The sequence below is a fragment of the Pongo pygmaeus genome, chromosome 7, assembly GCF_028885625.2.
Source record: "Pongo pygmaeus isolate AG05252 chromosome 7, NHGRI_mPonPyg2-v2.0_pri, whole genome shotgun sequence".
Classification (NCBI taxonomy): domain Eukaryota; kingdom Metazoa; phylum Chordata; class Mammalia; order Primates; family Hominidae; genus Pongo; species Pongo pygmaeus.
In genome coordinates, this window is record NC_072380.2 from 114229034 (window position 1) to 114246960 (window position 17927).

General features: G+C 37.3%; 1 protein-coding gene across 12 annotated transcripts in view; it reads right to left on the reverse strand.

The window, feature by feature from the left end:
• The window catches only part of NCALD (neurocalcin delta), a 454184-nt gene that overhangs the window by 98990 nt on the left and 337267 nt on the right, over window positions 1-17927 (reverse strand). Inside the window, exon 1 of one of the 12 annotated variants that reach the window (XM_054498374.2) lies at window positions 8910-9062. The exons of 10 other annotated variants lie outside the window; for them this stretch is intronic. The gene's annotated coding sequence lies outside the window, so the exon portion shown is untranslated. Of the gene's footprint in view, window positions 1-8909; window positions 9063-17927 lie in introns of those variants that run through there. One more of the 12 variants, XM_054498377.2, reaches the window with a different exon arrangement.

Sequence of the window (17927 nt, forward strand, 5' to 3'; positions counted from 1 at the left end):
TTTCAGTATATATATATATTATATATTTATATATATAAATATATATAATATATATTTATATAATATATATTTTATATATATAAATATATATAATATATATTTATATAATATATATTTTATATATATAAATATATATAATATATATTTATATAATATATATTTATATCAATTTTCATTGTATACTCATTATAGTATAGTTTTATAGAAAATGTTTTAAAGGCTTGACTTGTTCATTTGGTTTGGAACTTATATGAGTATGACTTTGATGAGTAATAGGTTATATGTTTAAAACTATGAAGTTACACAGCTCTGCCTACGGATATAACCCAGCTAAAGTTAAAATGGCTACTCACACCTATGGAGGGCAAAAGATAATTCACATTTCTTAAAATTTAAGAAGTTAAAACTTTTCTATGACAAAAATGGACAAAAATACTTAGCACATATTCAGGGATTTAAATGAGCTGTGTAAAGAAACAGAGTCACTAAAATATTCTCAACCCCACTTAACATGTACATCACTTCCCTGCTCCCAGCTTTCCCCAGCTTCCTAGTGTCTATCAGATCGAATCCAGCTTAAGTGGATAAATCCTAGATCCTCCATGGACCCACCATACAGATTATATATTTTTTCCTTTTCCCAACCATGTTCTTGACTCCAGGTGGGGAGGTGTCCTATTTCTGTCACTAGGATGTTCTCATCATGCTTCTCAATGAAGGATTATCCTCTCACTTTTGCTCCTCATGACAGACGCTCTCTATCCTTTAGGTCCAACTCAAAGCTCACTTCCTCTCCAAAGTCATCTCAATGCCATATATCCTCTGGGGTTAATCTGTTCACTAATCACCTAACAGAGATGTAAAGAGGAGGCACTGTATGTCCAGCATGATGCTGGGCACTGTGGGAGGTTGTAGCCAGCGTGGAAGATGTAGCTCTGGCCCTCAAATGCAGATGCCATCCAGCCTTACTAACTAGACTGTCACCTTTTCAAAGACTGGCTGGTCCTACATTACTCATGCAGTATCCCACTTACCTGAAACATCTTGGATGAGATGGGATATATCCTGGTTATTGAAAAGTCTTGGTGATTGCACCACATCTGCCCTGTGTCTATGGTAAGCAAATGAGGAACAGCTGGAGAAACCTTAGCAGTCCTTGGACATGAAAGGAATATTTTCATAGGCGCTTAACTCTAGGGCTCACTGTACAAAGTTAACAAATGCAGAATGAATAAATGAATGAGAGTCTTCTTAAGGGAAGAGGAGTAGACTATTAGGATGGGGTGAAGTTTCAGTAAGTGAGAAGAGAGTTGGGGCACTGATTTCTCTACAGCAGAAGGGAAAGGGATGCCTCTTTGAGTAAGGACACAAGGACCACATTTCTGAGGATTTCAAATGCTAGATTTGACCAACACATGGAGCTACAGACCAATGGGACAGCTGCCATTTTGGCAACTTTGTTAAGAGTCATAAGATTTTGTTGAATTAGCTAAATTTTACCCGGCTAAGGAGAATACCCTAGCTTTACCACAAACCAGTAGAGCAGGAAAAATTGCCCTAGAAGCATAGGAAATGGGCCAAAAGAGTGTCAAAGAGACAGCAGGTTCTAACAATAGAAAAGTAGGCAGCAATTTAGACAGAGTAGGTATGGGAGAGGGAGACAAAGTGGACAAGGAGGACTGAGCATGTCCTATCATGGTCTAGGGCAGATGATACGAGTACTGCCATCCACACTGCTCTCTGCTGCAGGGAGGGTCCCAGTCAGTGGGGGCCAATGAGCGAGATCTTGCTAAGGCATGCAGTCTGGCCTCAGTGTAGCCCAAATCTTTTCCTAGAACTAGCAACAGCATTAACATGTAGGACATTGTTCCAAATTTCCAAAAGCTCATTTGTAATTTGGTGGTAACAGAAATATCTTTTCCTCCAGAAATTATCTTAGGTTAGGTTAGGCCAAATCGCAAAAGTCTATTTAATAATCCATATGTACCTGAAGTTTAGCCCTCTACACAGGCATTTCACTCATTTCTAACTACCCAAATGTTCCAGTTACTCTGACTGCCTAAGAAATTACCCCCCCACACCCCAAATCTTATGGGCTTAAAACAGTAATAACTTTTATTTTGTCCACGAAACTCCAACTTGGGGCAGAGCTCAGCAGGGATAGTGCATCTATGATTCCCTGGCATCAGGAGGGGGAAGGAAGACCTGATGACTGGGTCTGGAGTCATCTGACAGCTTGCTCACTCACATACCTGCCAGTTGATGCTGGATGTCGGCTGAGACTTTAGCAAGAGATGTTGGCTGAAATACCTACTCTTGGCCTCTCTATGTGGTCTGGGTTTCCTACAATATGGTGACTGGATTCTAAGGGAAAATGTCAAGAAGAAAAAGAATAGCAAAAGAGAAAAAAATTGTATTCTTTTTATGATCTATCCTTGGAAGTCACCTAGCATTATTTCCACTGTACTCTATCAGTTGGACCAATCATAAGCCCATTTAGGTTCAAAGGGAGGGGCAACAGACTTCACCTCCTGATGGAGAGGAGCAAGATTCTAGAAGAACATATGGTAATGCAGTGGCTCACGCCTGTAATCTCAGCCCTTTGGGAAGTCAAGATGGGAGGATCTCTTGAGAACAGGAGTTTAAGACCAGCCTGGGCAACATAGCGAGATCCCATGTCTATAAAGATAAAAACAAAAAATTAGCTGGGCATGGTGGCATACGCCTATAGTCCTGGCTACTCAAGCAGCTGAGGTGGGATGATTGCTTGAGCCCAGGTTTGAGGTTATGGTGAGCTATGATTACACCACTACACTTCAGCCTGGGCAACAGAGTGAGAACCCATCTCTAAAAAAAAATGTTTCTAATGTGGTAATGGATTCAATTGTAAGGCTGTTTTTGAATACAATCTGCTACAACATATAACATTAATTCTGGGGAAAATACAATATATAATAGTAAGTCCTCACAACATCATTGACAACAAAACCAATTCTTTTTTCTCATTAACATTACAACAAAACGACGTTGAATGAAATGACGGTATTTGAGGCTCTGCTGTATATTCCAAGTTGAAAGGTAATATAGTATAGTGAATAAAGAGCCAGGACTCTGAAGCCAAATGCCTAGAGCTCTATTATATACTTGTGTGACACTCAGCAATTTGTTTAAGCTCTCTGTGCCTCAATTTCCTCATTTATAAAACTGGAATGTTGTTAAAAAAAAATAGTTATTTTGAAAAGAACTTTGAAGACTATCTAGCTTCCTAAGTGTTAGCTATTATTATAATACTCTTCCAATTCTGACAGATTCTTCCTGCCTCCTTGGGGGATGGTGGCAGCAGCACTACCAGAAGTAGAAGATTAATAACAACAGTTCACATTATTGAGTACCTAATACCTGTCAGTTTCTATGCCAAGTAAATTGACTCAAAAATCCAAGAGGGATGCCCTAATATTATTCACATAAGAAAACTGTGACTTAAGTAACTTGTTCAGAATATCACTAGCAAGTGGTAGAAAGAGGCCCCTGATCAGTTTAACTAGATAGAAGGAGCCTAGTCCCTGGAGGACTGTGTGGAGCAGAGCCCTTCTCCCAATCCTGATTTCTGGGCGAGTGAAAAATGAACAGTGTTGGATTATGCCATTAAGACTGGGGGCTATTTATTACAGAAGTGACCCTGTCTTGACTGGGTTAGTACAGGGAAGATGGGAGAGATATTTTTGGAAATATCACTAATTTAAAAGACTCTTTTCATAAAATACAATGGTTTTCATTATTTGCATGAAACAGGGTATTTGCATAAAAGAAAATATTCTCTAGGTCGGTCCCTACTGGTCTCATTTGTCTTCTGAACTAGAGGACAACTAGCCTCTGGCCAACTGGGAATAGGACTGAACATACCGACCTGGAATCCCTGACACTGATGGGAACAGATTGCTCACAAATGAGGCCGGCTGTTCACCAGCTGCAGAATGTCTCTTCTGGGGTTTCACCCTGGTGTAAAACCTAATGGTTCCCAGGTTGTTTGTCTGTTTTGTTTTGATGTTCTGTTTTGTACTGTTTCCTTTTAGAATTCTCTTTTGGATGGCAGTGGCCAGTGTGGCTATGGGAAAGAGAACCCCAGTTAATAGTACATATAGGTCTCTGGGCAAGTTCTCTACATAGTTAGACTGCATGTTCCATGACGGAAGGGACCTGCCCTGTCTTGTACCTTATAGCAACCCTGGGGTCTAGCTCAATGCCTGACACATAGTATGTGCTCAAAATTTGCTGAATGCATGAAAGACTGAATGTTAGAATAAAAGCTCAAGCAAACAAAAGCCAGGGTCCATAAAGGCCCTTGGGTTATCTATACCAGAGGCATATCTCACTTGAGGATCCCATCAGGAGAGGACCTCACATGCCTACTATAATACTGTGAATGCAGTAGTCAGTTAATAAACGTTTGCCAATTGAGTGACTGTGCTGCACATGATCCATGATAAGGTGTGGGAAGGTATAGGACGGGGAAACTTTTGTGAGATGCTATTTTTGATCTCCAACGATATTGTAAATATGGTCGTCACAAAACTGATCATGGTTTGAGTTATATGAATCATATCAAAGTCTGTGGGAGTCAGCAGAGCAGACAGCCAAAGAACACAACAGTTTTCTTGACATTTACCTCCAATAGATAGGGCTTAAATTCATTAAAGCAAACAAAATCCAAAATCATCTTTTAAAAAAATTCATCCTTGCATAAAAGCAATGTGCAGCCTTTGGTCTTCCTGCAGTCACTGGGAGAGATTCCGAAAATGTGAACAATCCTCCCATGAAGACAGGCAACAGCTGGAATGTCTTTCAGGCTAGAGATTTATTTCCTACAAATCAAATAGAAAACTGCATTGTGACCTGAGAATATTCTGGTTTACATTAATGTAAACTAAATTTTAAAGGGATGCTGTGTCTTTATTTAAAGGCACTTATGAAAATACATGCAAAAAAACCCCTAAAGTTCACTACTGAGATAAAAAGGGCAGAATGTTTTTAGTTTGGCTCCAGTGAATTTCAATATTTATCATATAATTTTTATATCAAAATCTTAGTGAACATTAACTTTTATGGTATCACTTCTGAAAACAATAAAAAATACTACATTTTGGAATGCTATTTCTAGTTAGATTTCCATCATGAAGCACCAGTTAAATAAACGTGGATTTTATGAAAAATAATGGTACATTCCTTTTTGAAAAGTTTCAAACACCTGGCTTGAGGAGCAAACAGTACAGCCTGGAGTCAGAGATTTTAAACTTTTTCCAAGTTTCTTTATCAAGTTGCTACAGAGACTCAAAGCTCCCAAGGCAAGTGTTCTTTTCTAATCCAAAGAATAGGAAATGTTTGAGAACATCTCTTTCGTAATTCCTTTGAGAACACACGAAGACAAATTGCTAAGCTTCCATTTCAAATGCGAGGGATTTGGATTGAGTTTAAACAACAGCTTGTGCAAAATGTCATAGCTCCCATTCTCTTACGCGGAGACGGCGGGTGCTGATGTCATAGAAAGGATGACTTTGGACATTCTGAATATAGGTCTGTGACGGCAGCTGACCAACTGCAAAGTTATGCTGTTGGTTTGGAGAGGAAGATCAGGCACTATTTTCTGCACATTTAAAGAAACATGTAGAATGAGACAATTACTTACATAAGTCACACTAAACAATACTATTAATACCCCCTGTATTGGTCTTAAATATCCAATAAGCCAAATAAGGTTCTGCATTCAGATACTTGGGAAGTGTCTCCACTTCCGGCTTAATTTCAAACATGCGTCATCCTAGAGACCTCTGTCAGATAAACCTTTAGGGCTCTCTCTTGAGTATCTGGAATTAACGTGACAATTGATCAATTCACACGTGTATGTGCTTTACATTAAGCTGGAAAGCCACATGCATTCTTTAATGCTTGCTTCAAATGTTATGAGCACATGAAGTACCTTCTGTGGCCCATGGTTTTAACTCGCATAAATTGTACTAACACTATGAGTTTTCCTCTTAACCCCTGTCTAACCAGGTAAGGGTTTTCCAATCCAGGGGACATAAGACTGTTGTTAATGGATCTCAAGGAGGAAAATAAAAGAAAGTTACAGTTTGGTAGCTACCTGAACATATTATTCCTTTTCATGCAGTATTTAGAGAACATTGCAAAATTCACACACTCGAAGAATAAAATCCGATGCGGTGGAACTGAATGTGGAAATGGGGTGATAGGTTTTGTCCAGTGCAGTTCTATCACCTTTTGGCATCACTAACATACCTATCAATTGACTCAGGGGTGGATAAAATTCAAGAGGGCCTGGGGAACTTGGTTGGGAAAAATATTACATCCTTAGTTTCACCAACCTCAAACTGAAATTTAGTATTTCCTTCAATTAAAATGTAGGCCACAAGCCACAGCACCTGTGATATTGTTGCCAAGAGAAATCACAGATATTTTCACCTCATTTTACAGTTGTTTTAGATATCCTGAAATATCTTTTATGCTCACCACTACTTCAAAATTATGGTAGTTATTATAACTGCTGTTAGTTTGTATTATTAATAATGTGTTACTAACAAAGCATGTATCACAATTTTGTAAAATTTAGTTAACGTTTTTCAATGAATGAAAGTGGTTTGATTTGTAACCCTGCATACTTTATTTTATGCATGTAAAAACATAATTCTGAGAAAAGTACATAGGCTTCACCAGGCTGCCAAAGAGGTCCACAGCACCAAAAGGGTTAAGAATGCCCGAAACTATACACAAAATATTTAATAATGCAACAGCCAGGTTTCTAGAGTAACTCGTTCCTTGCCAGCATCTTTTGAAGCTGCAACAAACATGACCTTGAAATCAACATAGTCTCAATGCTGTAAATAAATGATTCTGATGAGAGTCTTTTTTTTCCCTTATTTTCCCATAGGAAAAGACCTGTAGATTCTAGAGCATCTCTGCTTTCACAGCATAGGTTGTTTTCTTTTAGTGATAAACTTCATCATTGAGATTTTGCCATCAACACTGAATAATTCTCTTATATTTCATACTGCTGAAATGCAGTCTATCTTGAAAGGGCATTGAATACAATTATTATAAGACCTTAATTTAAAACATCATAGAGACAGCACCAAGAAAATCTCTGCTACCTGGAAAAACTATAATGATAATTCCACATTTTGAGTAAAAGAAGTAAATGTCAAAGTGTATCTCATCAAAGATAGCGCTGTTAAATGACAGTGCTACTGGTCTTATCTGTGCTCAACTGAAATGTTACATATAAATTATCATTTTTCTAGGGGTGTTAAGAATATGGCCTCTGGGTTATTATAATTTTGAGATCAATTAAATGATGAGATTATGTCTCAGTAGATGTGCCTGGAATGAAAGCACATTAGGCTTTTGGAAAATCCTCCGTGGAGACCCTGACCCAAAACAGACATGTCAAATGCCAGCAAGTTAAATGAATATTCACTCATTGAAAGCTATTGAGAAATTATTGATATACCCACAGTTATTCACTGATTACTGTAGCTAAATACTGTTCAAAATTTTCATCTCCAAGAGTAAAATAAATGCTATTAGAATTCTGAAACTAATAAAGAACATAAAAATTTAAACAATATATTCTTGCACTAAATTATGGTATAATTCACACACTGTGAATATACAGTATTCATATATACAGTTAAACCGGTTTTTTCTACTAATTAAAATACTAGCTGTATTACATGTAGTGCTCTAAAATTTGCCCCTTTTCCTGTTAAACTTGTAAGATTTAGACACCTGGTTATAAATCTAGACTTTGGCTAACTTCAGTACTACAGGTATTCTTTAAATTACAAGCTCCAAAACAATTCAACCTGTATGTCATGAAAGAAAATCTGAAATTGCTAAACTTGGGAAGGAAAGGAACTACAATACAAAGAAAACAATTTGTAGTAAATAGTATTATAGGAATAAAGAGATAAAAATTCTTATTAATCACAGTTATCAAATTATTCATTTAAGATCCAGAGCAAATTGTGAGTGACTACTTCTATCTGTGTTTGAGTTAAAGTAGAACTTGTGTCAATGATACCTTTCATTTTAGGGCTATTGTTTTCTTCTTTAGGTAATTATGACGATTTTTAAAAATAACAACAGCTTACATGACTCCTTAGTAAAGACCATCTCATGCCATTCTCTTCACAGCTGAATTTTCAGGGGAGGATACTGGAAATATGCACTTTGCTCTAACAACCAAAAAGCAATTGCATGCACACATGTAAAAGGTTCCACCCCAACTTCCTTGGCATATTCCTGATTATTTCTCTCTAAACAGGAAACTGTTGACAATTTTTCCTGGTACTTTCAGAATACCAAAGGTCTTACTTACAAGCAAAATCCCAACTTTTGTTTCAGTTATAATGTTATTTCCCGTGGTTCCTATTGTTGCTAAATATGAATGCTGCAAACAAGATAGAAACCAAATTCCAAACTATTTTAGGCTGATTCAGAATTGAGTAGCAATTGTAAAAAGAAAAGTTAGAAACACATTGCAAGGCTATGCTGGAGTTTTTAAACCCAAAACAATACTGAAGGGAGGATTCCTGGAATTCAAGAGAGAATATTTGGCTCAAGCTGCAAAATCCGTATGTCTAAATAATGTTATGTTAGCAAGTGTTGAGCAAGCAAGACGATTATATTTTAACCTACTTCACAGAACATTAATCCAAATTTAACCAAATTCCAGAGAACCTGCCTGAAATTCACAACTAGAAGCTGCTTCACATTTTCCCCTTGGTACAACAATAATTGTTCATGAATACAAACTTGTAGGAGGTAAGAGAGAGGGGAAAACCACAATGAGCTATAAAAACATCTAACTATTGTATATAAAGCAAACTAATTACCTCACTCAGAAGAAGTGCAAGATTTAACAGTCCATGCTCTGCAGCCCCTGGAAACAGCAGTAGCAGCAGCAGCAAGGTCCAGCATCCACCAGATTCTCACAAGCCTTTGACTGTGTGGACTCAGCCACAGACTCTGCCTCTAGCTGACGTCAAAGTCCCTGTCACATGGCCAGATGAAAGCCAAGAGATCATTGGTTGTCGTAGCAACCACAGACCGGCTCTGAAATTATTTCAATAGGTCATCTGTCACTGTGGTGTATGTGTGTGTGAGAGAGAGTATGTGTGTACACACACACCATAGAACCATCACGGACAGCTCCCTGACAACCTCAACCCCCGAAGTTGTGACTCCAGCATGCCTACAACTTTCCTCTTTAAGGCTTTGGTGTCTTTTCTCTACAGTTACTTGCAGGAAAATACATGCCACCCTGAAGTTCTCATTTGTTTCACTATCAACAGCATGAAGCATGTCTCTCTCTCTCTCTTTCTCTATAACAAAAGGAAAGAAACTGAAAAATTCTGGAGTAGTTTTCTTAGCCAATTAAACTTATTTGCAAGCAAATATATAAAAACAGAAGCTCAGGGGGAGGGGTTGGAAGAAAATGTATTTTAAAAACTACATCAGAATCTACACGGATATACTGAGACCATGCTTGTGATGGAAAGAGAAATAAAAAACAGTGGCTTGGGTTCATAACAGTGGCTTATGGCTCAGAGACAGATAAGACAGTTTAATGATCCTGATGCCAAGTAGGATGTAGACATCAGACAACATAAATTCAGGATTCCTGTACTGTAAAATGTCTAGGCAAAAATGATGACCGAAGGAGTTTCAAAACAGTGTTACTTTAAAATAACCATGTGAGTAAGCTGAAAACTGTGCTTTGGGGCCATATGGGTGCCAAATCCTCCCCTCTTGAGTCCCCTCATCCACACCCCCTTGCTGGGACTCAACATTAACAGGGCCAGTGTTCCACAAACACAAAGTGTAATGAAAGCCGAGAGCCATAGAATAAAAGGGTTATCTCACATGTTTTCTAACATCAGCTTTATTTCCTTTAGGACCACCCTAGCTTACTTTTAACTCTGCACACGTGCCTATTTCCCAGTTAATTCTCCTTCTTAATTAATGGGAAGCCAATTAAACAAAATCAATGAAACTCACAAGAAGGTACTCTGAAAAAGACATTCAGAAAATGTATGCCCAAACAAAGGACAAGGAGTTAAAAGGCAGGGGAGAAGAGACTGCCCTCAAAACCCTAAGGACCTTTACATGCTAGACTTATAACGACTTCTATTCTGTTTCTTAAAATAAATAAATAAATAAATAAAAAAGAGTAGCTCTGGGGTGCTACAAAATATAAAGGGAACCTAAGCCAGCCAGGCAGATTACATTTGTGTCACTGTAAAAGAATGAAATTTCTTTAGTAGAATCAGAAATTGCTTCTTTAGTAAGACTAATGTTCAAATCGCCTGGTCATAGAATCGTCCTATTCCATCCTCCTTTTCATCTTCCTTTATTTCTGTCCCAGCCCCAACTGGGAGAAAAGATAGATTTTTATTTAAAAAGTTATTTTCCTGATGCGATTAGCTGTAGCACTGCAAAACTGAAATCAAACTATAAAGAACTTTCCTCCTTTAATTTCAGATTAATGACAGCTGGGAATTTACCTGTTTGAACAAGGACAATGGAATCCAATGTCTACCTAAAGCCTCACTAGAGGCAGATTTCACCAACAGCCACAATTCATAAACTAACAATTTGTTCCAATTATTGTTCTGCTTTTATGTTCAGAAATGCACATCATACAAATGAGGGAACGTGAAGAGGCAGAGAAACATATCCTTCTAGCTTTCCCTGGACCCACGTTCTCTGAGTTGCTTAATTTACCACCTCTCTGGCTCTAATACATGGCTGCCTAATCAACTCTTCCTCCTCTTTATGCAGCTTTAGCATTTAAGAGAGAAAAACTGCAGTGCCACATTCTGCTAATAGGTGATGTCTTCTGAAACGAGAAATTCTCAGTTCTTAAAAAAAAAAAAATGACTAAAATTCAGGACTTTAAATGGATTAATTTGAAAATTAGCAAAAAACCAACACTTTTATTTTGACTGGTTTAGCATTTTTAAGACTAAGTATACTTTATACTGCCTTGGGCAGTATTAAAATATTCAGTGAACTATTAAAATATTCAGTGAACCGGCTGGGCATGGTGGCTCACGCCTGTAATACCAGCACTTTGGGAGGCCGAGGCCGGTGGATCACAAGGTCAGGAGATCGAGACCATCCTGGCTAACATGGTGAAACTCCGTCTCTATTAAAAATATGAAAAATTAGCCAGGCATGGTGGCACATGCCTGTAGTCCCAGCTACTCAGGAGGCTGAGGCAGGAGGATCGCTTGAACCTGGGAGGTGGAGGTTGCAGTGAGCCAAGATCATGCCACTGCACTCCAGCTTGGGCGACAGAGTGAGACTCCGTCTCAAAAAAAAAAAAAAAAAAAAAAAAAAAATTAGTGAACTGACCTTCAAAATGAAAAGTGGGTGCATGTAGCCCTTTTTTCTACAACATGCTTCAACCAGAAACTGAAGAGAGAGATTAAGTAATTTGCCTACCTACTCATTTTCCTTTGCAAACTACCTAGGTTTAGAGTTTCCTCTTAGAGTGAAAGAAGCTACCAGTCTTCTGTGAGGTTGAAGGCATGATGGTGATCTCTTTGGAGCTCAGATTTCTACCAATTTGATTAATTAACCCAAACGTAGTTGAAAGTATCATAGGAAATACACATGAGAGCTTTCTCCAATCACAGCCCACTACACCGAAGAGAATATGTGCCATTTTATTTTCTAATTGACAAGTCATTTTTTAAGGTGAAAATGATTCACCAAATTTAAAAATATCCATTCAAAAATAGTTCTGCATCTTATTTTTCACTCTTTGTAAGAATGTCAGGGCTGCCTATTATTAGTTTGACCACTTTGCCAGAAATAACTGGTAAATGCCACTAAACAAGCAGTCTGACCTGGGCTCACACACCTGAACTAACAGGTGGTTTGGGTCATGCAATTCTAACCAGTCTTTTGTCGATGTTTGTACATAGGGATGTTGCTGTCTCCTCTGTCTTAACGTTAGTGGGCAGGCCTGGACCTACTGTTTAGAGCTACTGGGTTCAAATTTCATCTTTTTTATGGTTGGACCTTGAGCAAGTTACTTAAGTCCTCTGAGCTGCAGTGCCTACATCTTAAGGTTGTTTGGAGGATAATAAATTTAATATATTATAAAATTCTGACACCTTGCCACAGGGTAGATGGCTCAAGTGTGTATGTCATTTCTTCTTTATCTGTCTGACTCTGATAAGCCTACAAAGATCTTCAGGGAAAGGATGAAATCTTATTCATCTGTACAACACTACAGTTAGCACACAGCCCAGAACACAGTGAATCCTCAATCCATGTTGAATGACTCAACTATTGGGAAATAAATGTTGAAGAGTAGAAAGAAATGGTTCCTTTTTCTTCCTACTAATAGGGAAGAGAGCCTCTCTCCAACCCCCACCCTCAAAAAAAGGCAAAGAAGAAAAAAGAAAGAACAAAAATGTTGAGTTATCATAAACTTTTCTAAAACTGGATGGCTCCAAGTAAATCAAACTTAACCCTACTCATAAATAAATAAATAAATAAATGTTTATTATGAGCACATGTAAGTTATATGTGGACGTACTTAATGGTTCTTGATGTTGGCAAATCTTTTACATTAACTGACATCGAGTGCTTACTACAGTGGAACATTTTTCTAAGTACTATACATTTATTAAATCATTTACTATAATAATCCTACGAGGCAGGCACTATTCCATATTTCACAACTGAAGAAACTGAAGAGAGAGATGAAGTAATTTGCCTACCTACTACATAGCAGAGCCAGGATTTATACTTAAGAAGCTTAGCTCTGTAAAATTTTGGAAATAATTTACATTTGATATGTTTTTAGAAAAAATTGAATTATTTCTCATGTTTATTTTACACTGTAGGGTTGCTTTTATTTTTAAATTTTTTGTGAAAGAGAGAAGGCCAACTTATCTTTTCTCCATCTTGGAACTCTGAAGATCTTAATCTGTCTTTGGCCTACGGAGTTCTATGGCAAGAAAATAATCTAGTCAGAAAAATTTGAATCAAGGAAAATGGGCAAAGTAAACCAGAGAAAATGTCCTGAATACAACTATGCCTAAATTATTATAGTCTTAGCTGAATCAATATTCAGAATGCACAGGCTTGGGTGAGTTCTGTTTCCCACTATGATGAAGTAGCATGTGTTCAAACCAATACTCTCACTGAAATAACAAAAATAGCTAGATATATATATTTTTTTAATGGCTGGAAGACATCAAAGAGTGGCAGAGGCAGCAAAAATTTTAAGTGCCAGGGTCTCAGATAAAAGGAAAATATATTGAGTGTCTTATTCCATTTGGACTGCTATAACAAAATACCATTAACTAGGTAGCTTATAAACAACAGAAATGTATGTCTCACAGTTCTGGAGGCTGGGAAGTCCAAGATCAAGGCTCCCACAGATGTGGTCTCTTGTGAGAGCCCATTTCCTGCTTCCTAGATGGCACCTTCAAGCTGAGTCTTCACATGGTAGGACAGGCACACAGGATGAAGACAGCTATTTAGGGCCTCTTTTATAAGGAAATTTATCCCATTTATGAGGGCACTACCCTTATGGTCTAACAACCTCCCAAAAGGGCCCACCTCCTAATACCATCACTTTGTGAGTTAGGGTTTCAACATATGAATTTGGGGAAGACACAAACATTCAGTGAAACACTGAGGTATAGACTCTGCATTTCTCATTGCTTTTCTTCTTAAATTATTGGATGATTCTTAAGTGGTGTGGGGCTTTTAGCATTCTCAGAAGCTGAAGAGAGAAAAATTGCAGTACAAATATTTAAATGCATTCAAGACTTGAGGGACTAAGATTGTAGAGAGAGAGAAAAAAAATGGAATCACAGAGAAGATATTCCAACAATCTGTACCGTTTTCCCCTTGAAGCACTTCCCAATTCCTAAATGGCATGAGACAAGAGGACAAGAAGTGAAGCATAAAATGCAGCAAAGAGGCTAAAACAGAAAGGCAGAGTTTGGCAGTCATGTAGTGCCAGGGAGACCAAAATTATAGTTCAGATCCTCCAAGGAGCTGGAACCTGGTAATATCTCAAAACTGAAAGGCTAAGTCCTAGAAGAAATGAAAAACAGGAAATAGATGAGGCCTCACAAAAGCCAGGATCCACCCTAGAATCATTACACTCCCTAATTGGATCAAGATAATTTGCCCCCTTTCTGACTACCTTCCAGAAAAATCAACCCTCTTTAAAGGAAGATGACATTTTCCAGAACCTCTAAAATTTTTCATACACCATTTTCAATTCAATCCCAAATCACTAAGCATGCCAGGAAATAGGTCTAATTGACCACAATCTCTGAGGAAAAAATAGGCAATATAGGTAGACTCAAGTTATTCATCTTCTGTAATCATCAGACAGGGACTTTAAAATAACTCTAATTTGTATGTTCAAGGAAATAGACGGCAAACTGGAGAATCCTCACACAAAAATGAAATTTATAAAAAAGGAAAATATTAAAATTAAGTACCTAAAAAATACAATGGAAAGTAAAAGTACAATAGATGGGTTTAAGAGCAGAGAACATACACAAAAACAGAAAACTAATGAAAGAGACAGATCAGCAGACAATATCTAGACTGAAGCATGATAAGAAGAATAGAAAATACAGAAAAATGTAAGAGACATTGGAATATGATGAAAGGCTAATGTGAATTTGAAAGATGAGAGAACAGGAGCATAAAGAATAAGCAATATTTGAAGAGAACGAAGAAATTTTCAAAATTTACAAAAAGACATCGTGAAAGGAAAATATCTTGGGCCCCCAAAATCATGAAGCTGAAAGGAAAATTCAAGCTGGAAACTGCTCAGGCCAAACCTGTCTCCCATTCTATTCAAAGTCATCCCTCTGCTCACTGAGATAGATGCATTTTCTGATTGCCTCCTTTGGAAAGGCTTCAAAAACCCAAAAGAATGCAACCATTTGTCTCTCTCCTACCTGTGACCTGGAAGCCCCTCCCTACTTTGAGTTATCCCCGCCTTTCTGGATGGAACCAATGTACTTCTTACATATATTGATTGATGTCTCATGTCTCCCTAAAATGTATAAAACTAGGCTGTGCCCTGATGTCCTTGGGCATATGTCATCAGGACTTCCTGAGGCTGTGTCACGGGCATGCGCCCTCAACCTTGGCAAAATAAACTTTCTAAATTAACTGAGACCTGTCTCAAATGTTTAGGGTTTGCAATACAAAACAACAGATTTAAAAAGTTCTATATACCCCCAAAAGGATAAACAACTACAAAGAAAATCACACCTAGAAACCTCATGATCAACCTGCTAAAAACTAAAGACAATGCCAAAAATCTTAAAAACAGCAAGATAAAAACACCACATTAACTTTAAAGGAGCAACAAAAGACTTTTCAACAGAAACTGTCAAATCCAGAAGATAATGAAATAATAAACTTTGAAATGACAAAAGGAAAAAGTGCAAATTTTTAATTATATATACAGAGAAAATGTTCTTTAAAAATGAATGTGGAGGTCAAGTGTGGTGGCTCATGCCTGTAATCTAGCACTTTGGGTGGCCAAAGCGGGCAGATCACGAGGTCAAGAGATTGAGACCATCCTGGCCAACATGGTGAAACACTGTCTTTACTAAAAATACAAAAATTAGCTGGGTGTGGTGGCGTGCACCTGTAGTCCCAGCTAATCCGGAGGCTGAGGCAGGAGAATCGCTTGAACCTGGGAGGCAGAGGTAGCAGTGAGCCGAGATCACGCCACTGCACTCCAGCCTGGCGATACATCGAGACTCCATCTCAAAAAAAAAAAAAAAAAAAAAAAAAAAAGAGGAGTGTCTTCTGTTCCCAAGAACACTACAGACTGCAAAAAATAAATTAAATAAGAAACAGAGCTTCTGAGACCCATGGGACTATAAAGAAAATCTAATATTTATGTCTTCAAAGTCCTAGAAGAAATTTAACACCATTCATGATAAAAGCTCACAGAAAAATGAGAGTGAGAGGAATGTCCTCATCTTGATAAAAAGTATCTACCAAAAGTATACGGCTAATTTTATACTTAATAGTGAGAGTAAATGTTTTCTCCTTAAGATTAGGAACCAGGTAAGGATGTGCACTCTCACCACTGATTCAACAACATGCCAAAAGTTCTAGCCATTTCAATAAGGTGAGGAAAAGAACTTAAAGGCATACAGGTTGGAAAGGAAGAAATAAAACTGTTTCATTTGTGGATGAAATGATTATCTATATAGGAAACCCCAAGGAATCTGCAAAACAAACAAAACTTCCTGTAACTAATAGATGAGTTTGAAAAGATCACAGGATACAAGATAAACCTGAAAATCAATTGTATTTCTCTACACTAGTAATGAACATGTAGAGACTGAATTTTAAAATACAGTGCCATTTACAATTGCTCAAACCCAGATGAAATAAGTATAAATCTAACAAAACAGGTACAGGACTTGTATTCTGAAAACTACAAAATGCCAATGAAAGAAATCAAAGAAGGTTCAAATAAATGGAGACAGATGCCATGTTTATAGATTGAAAGATTCAACACAGCAAAGATAACAACTAACCTCTAACTGATTCACAGAATTAACACAATTCTAATCAAAATCTCAGGAAGATTTGTTACAGATATATACACAATTATTCTAAAATTTATTTTGAAAAAGAAAGTAACTAAAATAGCTGAAATAATTTTGAAAAAAAGGAATAAAATGGAAGACATCAGTCTAGCTGATTTCAGAACATATTATATAGCTACGATTATCAAGACTGTGGGATATTGGCATAGGGACAGACATGTACATCAATGGAACAGAATGGAGAACCCAACAGCTCACCACATAAATATGACCAATGGATTTTTGACAAATCTGCAAAGGCAATTCAATGGAAGAAGAATATTTTTTTCAACATATGGTACTGGAACAACACCAAAATCATAATCTACAAAATAAGTAATTGATAGTATAGACAAGGACCTGTTAAGAAGATGAAAAGACAAGCTACAGGCTGGTGGGGAAATATTTGCAAATCAAATATCTGACAAAGGACTCATATCTGGGACATATAAAGAACTCTCAAAACTCAAGAGTAAAACACACAATCCAACTAGAGAATAGACAAAAGACATGAAGAGACATTTTATCAAAGAATATACACAGATGACAAACAAGTACAAAAAAAAATTTTCAACATCATTAACCATTAGGGAAATTCAAGTTAAGACCATAATGAGATCAGAATAGCTAGAATAAAAAATAGTGACACTACCAAATGCCAGCAAGGATGCAGAGAAACTTATTCATTCCTTGCTGGTGGGAATGTAAACCAATAAAGCTACTATGAAAAACAATTTGGCAGTTGCTTTGAAAAATTAAACAAGTTACTATCATGCAACTCAGCAATTGCACTTGGACATTCCAGAGAAACGAAGACACACTAACACAAAAACATGAACCTGCTTGCTTATAGCAGCTAGCTTTGTGACAGCCAAGAACACCCAGAGGCTTTGGGTGGATGAATAAGTAAATGAACTGTACTATATCCATACGATGGAATACTACTTAGTACTAAAATTGAATGAATGACTTATGCATACAAAAGCCAGCATGAATATCCAGAGAATTTTACAGAGCAGAAAAACAAGTCTCAAAAGTTCACACACTGTATGAATCCACTTCCGTAACATTCTTGATATGACAAAATTATCAAAATAAAAAATAGATGAGTAGTTGCAAGGGGTTAAGGAGCAGGTAGGGAAGCCAGGAAAGTACCCTGGCTGTAAAGGGTAGCAAGTAGGACCCTTGTGCACTGGACACCTTCTGTATCTTGACTGTATCAATATCAATATCCTGATTGTA